Genomic DNA, 14859 nt, shown 5'->3' on the forward strand with positions numbered 1-14859 from the left:
ACACACACACACACAAGAAGGAGTATCTCAGCCTCCACAGTATATACGCTATCACACTAATTGTGCTGGACACATACTGTATATAAAAAAAATTACACATTACAACACAGATGGACACCAGTACACCCACATGCACAGTTCTCTGAAGGGTGTCCCTGCAGGCAGGTTTCTTGCTTTGTCTTGTTGCTATGATTGAGCTGCATTTGAGCTGAATCAGCTCCTCACAGATGCCTGCTGAACAGAGTCTTTCTGAGCACACAGGCTCTCTAAGTATCTGGGCCTTAAACCAAGCTGCAGTGCTGTGGATGTAGCTTTACCAGACTGGAGCATGTAAACTCATGTGACCTTAAATGAAACTCATTGTATTTTCTTTTTTATTTTAACCATGTGTGAACCATGAGACTGTTGGACCAAAATTTTGTAATGCAGGCTAAACGCCAGCTGTGGGGATATTTTAAAAACGACATTTTCTGAGCATTTTTTCTTAGCACATAAACACTCTGCTGGAGAAAATAAATGTACTGTGTAGACCTTTTTGCTGTTGGATGATATATATTTTTTTCTTTTTCTCTGCGAGTTGGTGTGAAAATAGGTAGAGCAGCATCCAGCAACTTACTCATCTGTTATTTTTACCTCAAGGTCACCGGGTGCGGGGCGTGGCTGTGATGACGCCATTCGTAACAGCCCCGCCCCCTTCAGTCACTCTGTAGTGAGACTGCACTCACTCGCAGCTCCAGCAGGGGGCAGAAAACACTCCTCATTTCATTCCTGCATTCCTGGTATTCACCTCTCCTCACATCCCCTCTTCCTCCCACCCTCACGACACGCTGGCCCCCTCCCTCCCTCCCTCTCTCTCGGTGACAGAAACGCTTGTAACGCCGGCAGCTTTTTAACTGCTCTTCTCATTCCATTCGAGGCGGCAGTGGAGGAGCCGAGCTCACAGAGACGGAATAACGGGACTCTCTCCACGGTACGGTAACGGAGCCCTAACCGGTCCTCTGCCCTTCTCTGGTCCTCAGTTTATTCATGAATTCAGTGGGAATGTCCTTCAGAGGCGTGAACGGCACAGGCGCAGGTTTTGCTGTGGTATTAATGTATAAATCTGTGATGTGTAATGATTAGGAGTCAGGCTGTTCGTCGTCACCGCTATTCTGCTCTCAGTATGTGTGTGCGGAGGGAGAAAGGCGGGTTAGTGCCTATCACCGCCCGCTAACCTTCATATTACACGATGTGTCTCGCTTCGCGGCTCAGTAACCTTATAATCCCTCATATCTGTCAAACCGGTCGTCCATACGAAGCCTAATGCAGTGTTTTATTCACTCGGACGTCAGGTCCTCGCGCAGACCGTTGTTTTTCACCTGAGCGGACGTGTGTAACGGTCCACCGTCCGTCCTCCGGCTCTCCGAAGAATGTTTCTGTGTTTCTCTCCTTCTCGGTGCGGGTGTTAGCTTGTTGCTAGCTGCCTGTTAGTGCTGATGTGCTTTTATCCGCTGGATATAAGCCGGTGTATGACGGAGAGCCACTGCTGCGCCTCTCTGTGCCTCTCCTCTCTTCTAACGGTCTCACATGGCGGTTGTAAGGGGAGGCGCGAGCGTTAGTGAAAATTTGCAGCGTGCGTGCGCGCTCCCGCGTCCCCGCTTTGGCGCTCCTGCTGGTGCAGCAGCGGAGGAAGCCTTGATCCAGCAGTGAGGTGATGATGATGCTGCAGAGGAGGCAGAAACCACGACACGAGCCTCTCCCGCCGTTCAGCTCCTCCGCCATCTGTGGTGAAACTGTGAGTCTTGAACCGACGGCGGCGGCTCGCGTGCCGGGTTAAATCTAGACGTGACATGTCGAACTTGAATAACCCGGTTCAGGTGAGAGAGTCCAAACATCAAATCTCCCCCCCACCCTGGTTGACGTAAAGAATAAGACTGCAGGGTTTTATCAGCCTCTGCCTGCGATCCTGGTCAAATAACAATGGTTCAAGACAAATATGCACTGTATGTTCTCCCAGCAGAGGTGGACGATGAAGGCCAGGTGACAAGCCGTCAGACAGAGGCCTGTGCTGAAGCTGATGGTAAGACAGTATGATGAAGTGAACCAAAAGAAAAGATCCTGCTTATTGCTTCTTCAGCTTGGCTCCCATCAGTGACCGAGCTGAGACCACAGCCACGGGGCTCAGCTTCTTCAGACAGAATCGATTAGGAGAACACGTTCTAATAAAACAGAACCTGTGGTCTTGTGTAAGGAATGAAACGTGTGTCAGTTGAGAGTCGGATACATTAGTGCAGCAATGCTCGAAATGTGGCCCTCTCTGATCAAATGTGGCCCTTAAGGTGATGTTTGATATGGCCTGCCAGGAAATTATAATCATGCACTCTTACCTGCAGAGCCCTGGTGGTGATATCCCCTCTTAATAAACTAACACGTGGGCACAACTTACTAAGGTGTGGGAACAGGATCCTAATGCATGGCCACAACATAGTTGTGACCATGATGTAACACAAATATCATTCCCACACCTTACTAATTGTAGTACTAACTTAATTATCAAAACTGAATGATCTCGTTCCCACACCTTAGTAAACAGTGGCCATGACTTAACTCTCTCGTTCTGCATGCTGTTACACAAATATAGTGTCACATCATGAAATCAATTTCTCTCTCTCTCTCTCTCTCTCTCTCTCTCTCTCTCTCTTTTTCTTCTTTAACCGTAAACTGGCTTTTTGACCCTCAGCCCACCAAAACTTGTACTTTGGCCCCCCCCATGACAAAACACTTGGACAGAGCTGTGTTATCATGAGAAGAACAGTTCTTTTAGAACAAAAAGGCTCAAAATCCTCTCTTTGTAATTTCACAAAGATAAAAGTCTTACCTTGGCTTTGAAAACAGGCAAGGTCTTACAGTTAAAACACAGTTTGAGGCAGCTGGTCTGAGTTCTCAGCCGTATCTGATTTCTGGAGAATATATTATAAGGCAAGGTGATTTCAGTGTTTTACATATGAGCTGCAAACCATTTCGGCCAACTGGAATGCTAAATCTAGTTCTTAATGTCATTCGCTGTGTCACATGGCCAGCAGAGTTTCACAATCTAAAGAAAGCAGCTGGAAGTCAGCTTAAACTAGCTTTGAATGGAAACCAAAGTGTAAAGCAGAGTCTGCCTCAAGACTGAAAACTGAAAGGAATTTGGGTCTTGATTACCACAAGAGCTGGTATTTGATAATGTGATGTGTTAAATAAACAGTAAACAACTAAACTAATTAAATAAATAACTGCTGAAGACAGCTGGTCATAAATGTCCACCCAGGAACTGCTCCCACACAACATTTTACAATTTTGTTGCTACTACAGAGGTTTTTAGAAAACAGTGCACCCGTTAAAATATGCAGTATGTACAATTAGGCCACTACACACTTTCATGCTGAAATGCTGCAGTGTGTGCAGTTATTCTCATGACTGGCCATGAGTGAGGCATTGATTTTCTGTGATTCCTTGGTCAGGATTTAAATCAATGCAAAGTCAGTTTAGGTGAAAGAAGTCAGGGGTTTACTGTGTGAGAACATGTGGGAGGCGTGTAGGTTCTGTGCAGGGGTCACAGAGTCATCACAGTGGTCAAGTCATATATATCTCAGAATCTGTGAGGGAAACAGAGCAGAGATGTACTATTGATATAAGCAAAGATTAATATGAGACAAAATTATAGTCTTGATGAAATGATTTAGTAGAGTGAGACAGACATGTCTAAGCGGACAGTGTGATGATGACCCTGAGGTCATGCAGGTGTGCAACTAGTTGTTCCTGAACAATATGCCAGTGGACGAAGCAGAGTGATGGAGAGACAGACAGAGGAGAGACGTATAGATGATGATCTGAGACCAAGGGATAGACTATAATAGGCCAAGCTGTGGCAGTGAACTGTAACATAAAAGGAGACAGAGAGCAGTACACTCACGTGGACCTCCCTACGAGAGTTCTGCACCACTCCGTCCTGCCAAAAGCAAATTTGTGTGTGTGGCTCAGTGAGGAAACTGAGTAGCCCACATCCACTTTTGATGACTTCAAGTTAACCAGATGTTTTTTTTTTCCCTTAAGCCAAAAAACAGTTGCAGTTCATTTTCACATGACCATTTTACAACTGTTCTTTGTTACTGTGATGTTTTTGTTACTGTGCCTTAAAACCGATAGATGTCATTGAAGGCGAAAGTTTTAGCGCCCCTGATCAAATGACACATTTTGATGATTTTTTAAAGTGAAAAGAACCTCTTCGACATTACAAAACAAACTGAAATACAACATATTTCTACACAGCTGTTATTTGTTTGCAACAAAATGTGTAGCTTGATCATGGCTGCTCAAGCTTTTGCATACAACTGTATGTAAATGATCTCTGTTGTGATTGGTTTCCCTGTATTCCGTCTTATTCAGAAAGCAGTCGGTGGCTGAAACACTCCTTATAACATCAACATATCAAGCTAAACTGCTGTAGACTGAATAGGTGGATAAATGTAAATGTGTTGGCGTTCAGAGCATCGCCTAAACCTTTGCTTCAAGATGGGCTGTTTTTGCAGCTTGGTTGAGCAGTAGGCTTGCGTCGTATTCACAGCATGCTGTTATTCACGATGACAACCTTGAGTGTCCTTTTGCTGTTATACAACACATTTTTCCAACCAACAATTTTAAGGCCCATATTTTCTGGAGACTGTTTCACATATATGTTTTTAATACTGACAGTTTCCTCTGCTAAAAATGAGCACCACTACAAGCTGTTACTTAGCAACTGCTGATCAGCCTCATGATACAGACAGGATGAACAAGTTGTGTTGTGATAAGACACTCACAACACCGGTATAAAGGTTTATAAAGGTTGGAGCTAACTAATTTTAAATACATCTCTCTAAATAGAATTGTTGCCAGTTGTGAATATGCAGCAGGCATAATGTGTGATTAAGGCCCACACACTCCTCCTGGGATGTGCCTGGTGTCTGCTAGTGCATATTTGCAAACTACTGACAGTGCAGCATTACTGCATACCTGAGAGCACTCTGAAGGGAGTGCTAAGCCCTGGACTTTACAATTGGGTTTTATAGAGGCATTAGATCACAGCAGTGTGGAAAAGATGAAAATATGTCCAGTTTCCATTTGGATTGAGTCTAATTCCCAGCCAGAGGACATGTTTCTGCACTCCAAAGCTGTGTTTTTACTAGTAGTGCCAAAAGAGGATTTTTAGGTTAGGTTTAGAGATTGTGAGGGTGGGAGTTTACTTCACAAGCCACTGGATAACTTGACTCTGAATCATTTATACTGTCTGCCTAATTATCTGTCATACTGAAGCTAAACCCTAGACCAGTGGTGGACACAGTACACAAATCATGTACTTGAGTTAAAGTAGAGATACCCCAGGTAAAATATTACTCCAGTAAAAGTAGAAGTTCCTCCCTATAGACCGCTGCTTGAGTAAAAGTACAAAAGTATTTGTCTTCAAATGTACTTAAGTATTGAAAGTAAAAGTACTAAAAGATTTGTTATGGTCCTCATGTTCTATTATCGCTTTTGTAACAAGACTCTTGCTTAATCAAATCATTTTAGGTGAAAATACTCCAGTGTCACTCTTGCTACAACAGTCTTTTAATAGAATGTCATTAAATAATAACCCTGATGTCTATTAAAATTATCATAAGCAAAAACACTGAAGGCGAACAGTTTCCATATGGTAGAGCCGAGTGGCTCAGAAATAACGTTTTTTGCAAAAGCCAAGTTTCAGTTTAAGATTTATTTACAACTTAGTTACAAATTTAAGTTTAATTAAAACTTGCTTTAAACAAAGGTTCACAAATGAACTTTTACTGTATTGTAAATTTATTTACTGTATTTACTTTTTCTTTTACTGTATTGCATCTGTAGGTCTCTGTTCATAAACATAAACTAGCAAAAACAAATTTACTATAAAATGGAAGTGTTTGTATAAATTCAGAAAAAAGACGCATCAGTCACGACTGCATATGTGGACATATTTCTATGTTGTGGTCTATTTACACAAATTTAGGTTATGTCATCATTTATGTTGAATAGACACTCACAAAATTTTATGCTGCTCCTCTCACATTGAACCATGTGCTGCACTGGGTCGGTATGACCAACAGGTCAAAACAAGCTCAAAACAAAGTGACTGCTGTGCCCTGATTGGTGTTCTTGCTTTGTGCTTTTTTCATTTTGACATGTTGCCTTTTTATGCACACATAAACCAAAAGGAACGACAGATTTTGCATAATGTAGTGGAGTAAAAAGTCAGATATTTGACTTTGAAATGTAGTGGAGTGAAAGTAAAAAGTCGCCCAAAATGGAAAAACATCATTAAAGTACAGATACACAGAAAAACTACTTAAGTACAGTAACCAATTACATTTACGTAGTTACCGTCCACCACTGCCCTAGACACACAGAGGCAATGGCTTCTTCCTTCCTTCCTTCCTTTCTTCCTTCCTTCATTCCTTCCTTCCTTCCTTCCTTCCTTCCTACTGATCCCACATCTGTCTGCCTTATTTCCATTAACGCTCAGTCAGCCTCTCTCCAGCACAGTCAATCAGCTGCCGCGATCACTGATTAGCACTGGTTTGTTTCTCCTGCGGTCGATTTCTTGATGGAGTATGCATCCTTTGAAGCTGGACTTAGTCCCTTGTATCTTGTGAAAGTGGTCACAATGAGGGAGTTGACTGCCAGTATATTAGTGAATGAAAGCTGATTTTGGCTCTGATTCGGTCTCTCCAGAATTAGGCCATACCTCAGAGTTCACGAAAATGCTTCTTGTTTGATTTGATTGGCTAAATCCACTGATCCCTCATGTGTCCACTTGATTTTACAGTGTGCTTGGGCTGGGAAAACAATAACATTTAAGAAATATTTCACATTCAGCATACACTTCACAACATATAATTAAACAGGGCTAATGACGCTCTCTTTGTGATGAAACATGCAGATGGTCAGTGTCCTTTGAGTACAGTTAGCATATTGTGATGTAATTTACCTCAATAATGGCAAATATTTAAGCAATAGAGCACGAGAGGGAGCATGTTATCACATAATAACATCACGACTGTGATTTGGTCGCAGGCACGAGCCGAAGGTGAGTGCTGTAGGTCATCATGCATGTTAATACATAATCTCAAGTGTTCTATTGTTTTTATACAGCAGTTAAATAAATAAAGTAAGAAATTAATAAATTGGGACGTGAACGCGGCATTAAATATGTTTTAATGTTAGCAAACTTCGCTCACTCGCTCCATAAAACTGCCGCAATATCAAGTTTAGCTCAGTTTGTCAATTTTTGCTAGATCAGTATTAATATTGTTTTGTTCTTGCCAGTGTGTAAAGCATGTTTAGCGAATGGTATTCGGTTAATTTCTGGCTAATTCCAGGTTGTTTAGGTTTTCTTCTGTCACAGCTGCTGACTGAAAAGCTGCTCAGTGATAATTACAGTTTGGGAATTTAGAGGAGTCTTATTTTCAGAGTCTGACCAAATCGGCTGTCGGTCAAATGTGATCTTAAAAGTATTTGTGGCAAAGTAAGAAGTAAAATGTTCAAATGGTTTAAGTGTCTCCTGCAGCTGTCAAACTTGTTGCTTAGCAATGGCGTCTCAGTGGAGTGATACAGTATTTGTGAAAAAATGTGCTGTTATGGTGAAATAACAACACGGTTCGAATGCTTCTCAACCAATCAGCTTGCGTGGCTGGAACTGTTGTATCTCATATTGCCTACTTCTATAGTGTGTCCACACAAACTTATAATAAAATACATAAAAAAAAATAAAATACTCTTAATTCATACAGTGTGTTTTGTAACTTTAGTTATTGACAACATATGGTTCCAGTAACCCCAAGAAACCCTAATAGCCAGTTTATGTCCATATCTTAATACTTAACTCTCATATACTGCTTTCACAGTAGTATAGTAGTTACTGAATAGCCACTCTTTAGATTAATAATGGAATAATAAGACTGTAATTTGATGATAACATTTTGTGACTTTTGTGTGTTTTAAAAATTGGTTTCCGAATGTCTCTTGATGTGATTTCAGCTCGTTTCTGTGTGCAAGCGTTGAATATGCAGTGTGTTAGGAGATTTTTTACCATAAGGGCTATGTGTCTCTCACCTTTGCAAATGATCTTCTTCCATGTCTTCTGTACAGTTCCTTGGAAGTTTATGTTTGTTATGTAATGATAGCATAGCGGAAAGCGCAGGATGTTTGTGGAATATCATCTTTATCTCAGCTTGGGGATTAGCGGCGGATTCAATGACACTGTTGAATATAACTGATATAGTTTAAGGATGAAACCCCCAAATCTCTTGTTTCTGTGCTTGACAGGAACTGTTGACCTTTTTTGTTTATGGATAATGAGAACTTCAGAACCATATTACTTTCATTATAGCTTCCATTTAAATCATTAGAGGTTCTTTCAGCAGCTCCCATCACCGCTGTTTTGGCAACATTGTGTCTTAAACTCACACAATCCACATCAAATTGGAATGATCTCAGATGGGGGTAAAAGTGTATTCATGTTTCAGTATATCTAGAATCTTCAACTAGACAGAGAGTGCGCCATTTGCTCCGAGCGTAGAGAAACGGATGAGGCATTTAATCTGATTGTGCTGAGCCGAGGACATTGCTTTATTAGACCGAGGAATAATTATAATTCTGCATTTCTTGTTTTTCAAATCTCTGTCTCTTCATCTGTTTGTCTCTCTCTTTCTCTCACTCTCTCTCTCTCTCTCTCTCTCTGTGTCTCTCTCGGCTCACCACTTCGTTTGAAACCATGACAACTAAAAGCACTGGAGAGACAGGGAGAGGGAGAGAGTGAGAATGAGGGTAAATCTCACTCTCCTCCGTCTTTGTGTTGCATCCATTGAGTCAGATGTAAATGTCCTTTTTCATGCAGGTAAAGACAGAAGGGTTCTGGAGACAGGTGTGCTGAACAGCTGCTTACACTGCAAACAATTATATCTCTGCTAGTCAGAGGCATCATATATCTAGAAGATTTAAGATAATTGCAATTTATATGAATATATAAATAAGATTATTCAGCCTATTTAAATGGGAATTCCACCATTTTTTCAAAATATTCCACATAATTCTATGGTTGAGATGTAAACAAATTTATTCAGAATGGTTTGATGTGAAATTGTTAATTCTAGAGAAACCATCTCAGATTCCTTCACAGAGCTGGTGACAAACACAAACGTAGACATTTTTTTAAAAGTCATTTTACCTTGAGACAAGCACAATTAAGTTAAGTGATACTTTTTTGATCCCACAACTGGGGAAATTCCACCTCCGCATTTACACACTAGTGAACACACACACTAGGGGGCAGTGAGCACACTTGCCTGGAGCGGTGGGCAGCCCTATCCACGGCACCCGGGGAGCAGTTGGGGTTAGGTGTCTTGCTCAAGGACACCTCAGTCATGTTCTGTCGGCCCTGGGGATTGAACCGGCAACCTTGCGGTCACAGGGCCAGCTCCCTAACCTCCAGCCCACGACTACACAATTTCACTAAGATTACTAAAATTACTTAACTAGTAAAATATATTTAGAAATAAGTTGAGTAACCCTACAATGTTCTTTCAACAGTCTCATAATGAAATATCACCCATAATGGCTAAAGATGTTTTTACTTAACAAGATATCATTTTTGCAGTGAAGAGGCAGAGTGATTTGAGTGTGAGATGAGTATGATGATGATGTGGAAAGGGGGCAGGTAAGGACACACAGCAGTACTCAAACAAAGAGTCTGTGTAGCTCTGAGAGACCAGTGATCTTTACTCTGTTGGTGAGTGAATGGCGCGTGTCTGACATGCTGGATTTGTGTCGTTACAGTTAGCATGTGTTTGTGTGTCTATGTGTGTTTATGTCTGTTTGAGTGTGTCTCTGTGACTCTGAATGGAATTTGCTGCTGTTTGCTCAAATCATGTGCCACTTGTTAACACTGGCCCACACATACACATACATGCACCTTCTACAGTCTGTCTACAGTGAAACCTCTGCTCCAGTCAGTTGCTCCTTTATCTCATCTACTTTGGTTCACGTTTCTCCATCTCTCTGACCATCCTTTTGGTTATCTCTCTTCTCAGCTCTCTCTTCATAGAGCCCATTGGCCTAATTCTCCCTCCTTCATCCTGTTTGGCAGTAAAATTGCATGTTAATTGTGCAAATAAAATATGCACAAATTTATGCATTGAGGTCTGTGTGTGTGTGTGTGTGTGTGTGTGTGTGTGTGTGTGTGTGTGAGAGAGAGAGAGAGAGAGAAAAAGAGTCTGTCTCTTGTGTCTGAATGTAGTTCCAGGTTAGGAGCTTAAGACTCACTAAGAGGAAAGTTCCTCTTACCCTGGTATTCCAGTTTTGCTTCTTTAGTTTTGGACACTGCATGCCTAAATCAATAGACATTAACTCAAACAAGACACGCATATTGATATTGATACCTATCAATATTGGGCTGATAAAGAGAATAAATTGCTGGATTGGATATCGGAGGGAAAAACCAGAATGCAGTCTTGTAACAAATCTGTCCTGAAATAACACACACTCACACTGCGTGATGTGATATGTTTCCTCCTGTGGGAGATTAGAGTGTTTGAGTAGTTTGAGCATGATAACCTACTTTTAGATGCTCATCTTAAAAACTTCACTTAACAGTAGGTCATTTTAAAGCTCAGTAGGTTTTAAAGAAAAGTATTAGTTCTGGCCAGTACTCAAGAATTCAACATTACTATTAATTTTAGAAGTGAAAAAGAGATATTGTGTAATCATGTTGAATTGTTGTCAGACACTATATTAGACGTATAGGGATTCTCCAAATCTGTGTTTCTATTCAAACCTTGATTTTAGAGCCATGGTTCAGTTTAGATCTCTAAAACTAAAGAAGCAGTATTCAGACACTGAACATGTCCTAGCTATTCTATGTTTGGGGGGAAAAGAATTGAGCTTTTTTTCTGTGCTCTTACTTAAAGATGCCAGTCATTTTGTATAAATGATCATTGTGTCTACTACTAAGTGAGTGTGTGTGTGGAAACATGTATTTTATGGTCTCGGGCGTGTACAGATAATAGGTTGAATTGATAGTTAAAGTTCAGAAGAGTTTCCTAACTGTTTAAGAGTACAGAGTGCACAGACAGGGAACAGTCCAAGGTTTACTCCATTCAAAAGTTGCTTATTCACTAGTTGTATTATTTGCCGAATGCTTATCTGTTTATATTTCAAGTGGGTCTATCAGGCTTAAGAGCTTGACTGAGTATGTGTGTATGTGTGTGTGAGTCTACTGATCAGTAACGGTGTGTTTCTGTCTGCAGGTGCAAGATTTGAATATCTGATCGGTCACGTTTGCGTCTTCAGATTTTGATTGATATTTTTGTAAGTATCATCGGTGCTCCCACTCACACATATGCACATTTTAGGGTAGTTCATCTGCCAAAAGTCATAGTGCGTAAGTTTTTTTCTGCAATGGTTTGCTGTCTTGCTAACTGCGAGAACTTTCTCCTGGGCTAACAGTCGTGGTCAGGTAGTGTTCAGTCTGCTGATGGTGTTGTAGAACTGTAGCTGCTAATATCATGTCATTGAATGTTTGTGGTTATAGTTTGTTTCAGAAAGTTGAAATGTACTACTTATTGAGTCTTAGAGAGCAATGTCATATTTTTATGACTGTACATTTAAAAATAGTCATTATATATGAGCTAATGTCCTTAGATTAGTTATGATTCTGTGAATGAATTCTGATATTTGCCATATACATTTCGTGTGTGATGTATGAAATGTAGAAATTGAGACTGAATCTACCTTCATGCACATTACAGTCTTTTTTTCCTTTAGGATTTACAAACACTGTAAAGTCAATGAAAGGCAGGCATGTTAGCACTGTAGTCCAGCATGTAGGCTCAGATCATGCAGTGGGTTTTATGGACACGTGCCCAGGGGCCCAAGCCACAAGGAGCCCCCCGGGAGTAATTATGACAACATTCAGACAGCTGTTATGACTGGTTGTAGGAACCTCATTAGCAGCACAGTGATTAAAGAACTAATTTCTACCTTATGGCTGATCACAATCTTGACGCCCTTCACAACAGCTTCATTTTCTCCTTCACTGCTTAGCAATCATTCCACTATCTGCCATTAGCCTACCTTAGTCAAGCTTTTTTTACATTAAGCTAGCATTCCTATGAATGTACTTTTGAGTTTGAAGGACCAGATATACAAAAGACCTGCTTGGGGAAGCCATAAAGATGAGATACGTTAAACTGTGTTCCTGTTAATGTGCAGGAACACAGAATATGCAGAATATGCAGGATGACGATTACTAGAATATGCAGGATGATGATTGTCCTGCTGTCAGCAATAGACTATAACCTCATGTCATGCCATAGCAGGACACAGTGCTTTGGAAAATGTGTTGCTTATCAATATGGTATTGTCTTTCTGCCACCAGCGCATATCAACACAGCAACCTTCCTTCTAAACAATAACAAATGAGTGATGAATAATTCAACTTTACAGTAAGCCATCATTCCTAGTGTAAATATTTAATTCAGGAGGTTTGTTTCCAGAACCGCTTAGCTAGATGGGTCGAAGCGTGTTAAAAATTGCTCTCAAAGAAGTAAATAAATAAATGAACCTTCTGTGATATCAGGAAAAAAGGTAGCTTGGTAGGGACACACCAAACATTTGTGCCCAGTGGCCCATAACTGGATGATGGGCCAGTCAGCACCGCCTAAACATCTGTTCTTTCTCATTACAACAAATACATTAGCAAATATCAGTTTGAAATATCAGTCAATTCCAAACTCTGTCTTATACTGATATTTTTAGCAATTATCCTCCATCACTAATAGCAAATAGTAAAATGAAAAGCATGACGATAGATAAAAGTCCTCAATGGCAAAAAAATCACCACTTACTCCAAATGACGTTGATCAGCCAAATTTGATTCTTTTGTTGTGCAAAGGACCAAGACTAATGTAACAGGTAATCAAAGCTTCTTTCTGACCAGTTAGTGTTGTGAACACTGCATTGCTAAATCATCACACACTGTTATCTGTAAGAATGGATTAAACCTCAGAGAAAATGTAGGCTTCAAGATGGCCATTACTTCTGTTTTTAGCTGTGTGACATACTTTTGTACATTGAGAAATAACTACGTAAAAGCTACTTCAGCAAGACATAATACCACATCATCTATATATGAGATTACTTCACAACTGAGTGAGGTTTGAGGTAGGGCTGGGAGGTTTACCTTTTTGCTGAGCTCTCTAAGAATTATTTTTTACATATACAGTATGTACCTTAATAGCTATTTCCATGATTACAGTACAGTATACAGTATTATTACAGAATAATAACCATAGTAATAACAATACTAAGAAGGATCTTTGTTGCTTGGATAGCAGAAAATGTCATGAAACACATTTGAGTTGACCCCAGTTAGCAGTGAAGATTTGCCGATTTGCAGATCACACGATGCTCATTGGTGGAGTATAAGCTCTTATTAGATGTTAGTTACATTTGTGTTGTATCTCCATCACAAAACTAAAGAAGCTAACTCCAGACACCAAAGTCTGGTTGTTCGACTGCGTTTAGGGTAAGAGAGAACTTGTTTCAGTCTCATTTATGGGTAAAGTATTGCTTTGAGTGATCAATGTTTCATTTCACTCGAGGCATGTGAGCTTATTTTACAGTCCCAGCAGTACAGCAAAGCAGAGAGGCATGGAGGGAGGGAGCATGAATGAAAAATAAACTACAGCTACACAAAGGAATCTGAGTAGAGGCCCGATTTAGGCAAAACAGAGGAACAGGGGGTAGACGAAAGCAAGGTCTGGAGAGGAGGAACGAAGTCAGAAGAAGAGTTAAGGAGGAGAGGAGGAACAGATATAAAACTGAGAGAGGACGTCTGAGAAGGAATGAGAGAATGGGAGTAAGGGTCAGGTCATATATACATGCATTACATGAGACTGGAAGTTAAAGAATGGACAGTACAGAAGAGGCTGAGGCAGAGAGAGAGAAATGCTGTGTCAGTTAGTCTTGTTAGTTTCCTGTGACCTGTCTAGAACTTACACACACAATTCAGCAAGAGGTTAAGGATAATGCACGAGAGTGATGAAAGGAGAAAGAGGTGCAGAGATCAGAGAAATGAGACTGAGCATAAATCAGAACAGAAAAACTGATAGAAAGTAACAGAGAGAGAGGGATTAAAAGACATGGAGAGAGGAAGGAGAGAGAGGAAGGAAAGGCAGAGAGGGGTGGAGACGGAGTGAGGGAAGAGGATGAAGTGATTGGCTGGAGGCAGGGGTGGAGAGAGTCAACAGTCTCCAAGGCCTCACACACACTCACATCTGATAAGCATCACACATACAGCTCTGTGTGTGTGTGTGTGTGTGCCTGCTGTACTTTACACTGTGGGTCTCAGCGACTGAACAGCAGAGCAGCAGAGTATTTCACTGGGTTTGTACTTGTAACAAAACATTGCCAGTAACATTTATGATAAATGAAGATGACAATGTGAATTAAATACACGTAAAACTTTCACTGATCATGAATTTCCAGCACTTTGTATTAGCCAGAGTAACATATATAACATTCTGTGCTTTTTATTTAAAATTCTTAAATGTAAAATCAAATGCCAATTAAAATAACATGAATCCAGTAAGACCAAGAGACAGGGGGTTATTTATCAGAGTAAACATGCATAATTATTCTGTGATATTATATTTTAGTATGGTGGTAGCATTCAGAACCAGTGGCAGACTTGTTATTTACTTCATAACAATGCAAACTGGATTAAGCAAAATAAAAATGAAAAATTGGTCAATCGCTGATTCCAAATATAAATCCCTAGTAACAGGA

The 14859-nt window shown here is 40.5% G+C and overlaps 2 protein-coding genes across 4 annotated transcripts in view; both read left to right on the forward strand.

The window, feature by feature from the left end:
* pidd1 (p53-induced death domain protein 1) overlaps positions 1–536 on the forward strand; it is a 13067-nt gene extending 12531 nt beyond the window's left edge. For both annotated transcript variants that reach the window (XM_037543022.1, XM_017706710.2), the window contains exon 16: positions 1–536. This exon is cut by the window's left edge and continues 248 nt beyond it. The gene's annotated coding sequence lies outside the window, so the exon portion shown is untranslated.
* A 277-nt stretch (positions 537–813) lies between these two features.
* slc25a22a (solute carrier family 25 member 22a) overlaps positions 814–14859 on the forward strand; it is a 33092-nt gene continuing 19046 nt past the window's right edge. Inside the window, exons 1-2 of one of the 2 annotated variants that reach the window (XM_037543023.1) lie at positions 814–970; positions 11319–11379. The gene's annotated coding sequence lies outside the window, so the exon portion shown is untranslated. The remainder of the gene's footprint in view (positions 971–11318; positions 11380–14859) is intronic. The other variant, XM_037543024.1, reaches the window with a different exon arrangement.

The sequence above is a fragment of the Pygocentrus nattereri genome, chromosome 11 (genome assembly GCF_015220715.1).
Source record: "Pygocentrus nattereri isolate fPygNat1 chromosome 11, fPygNat1.pri, whole genome shotgun sequence".
Taxonomy (NCBI): Eukaryota; Metazoa; Chordata; class Actinopteri; order Characiformes; family Serrasalmidae; genus Pygocentrus; species Pygocentrus nattereri.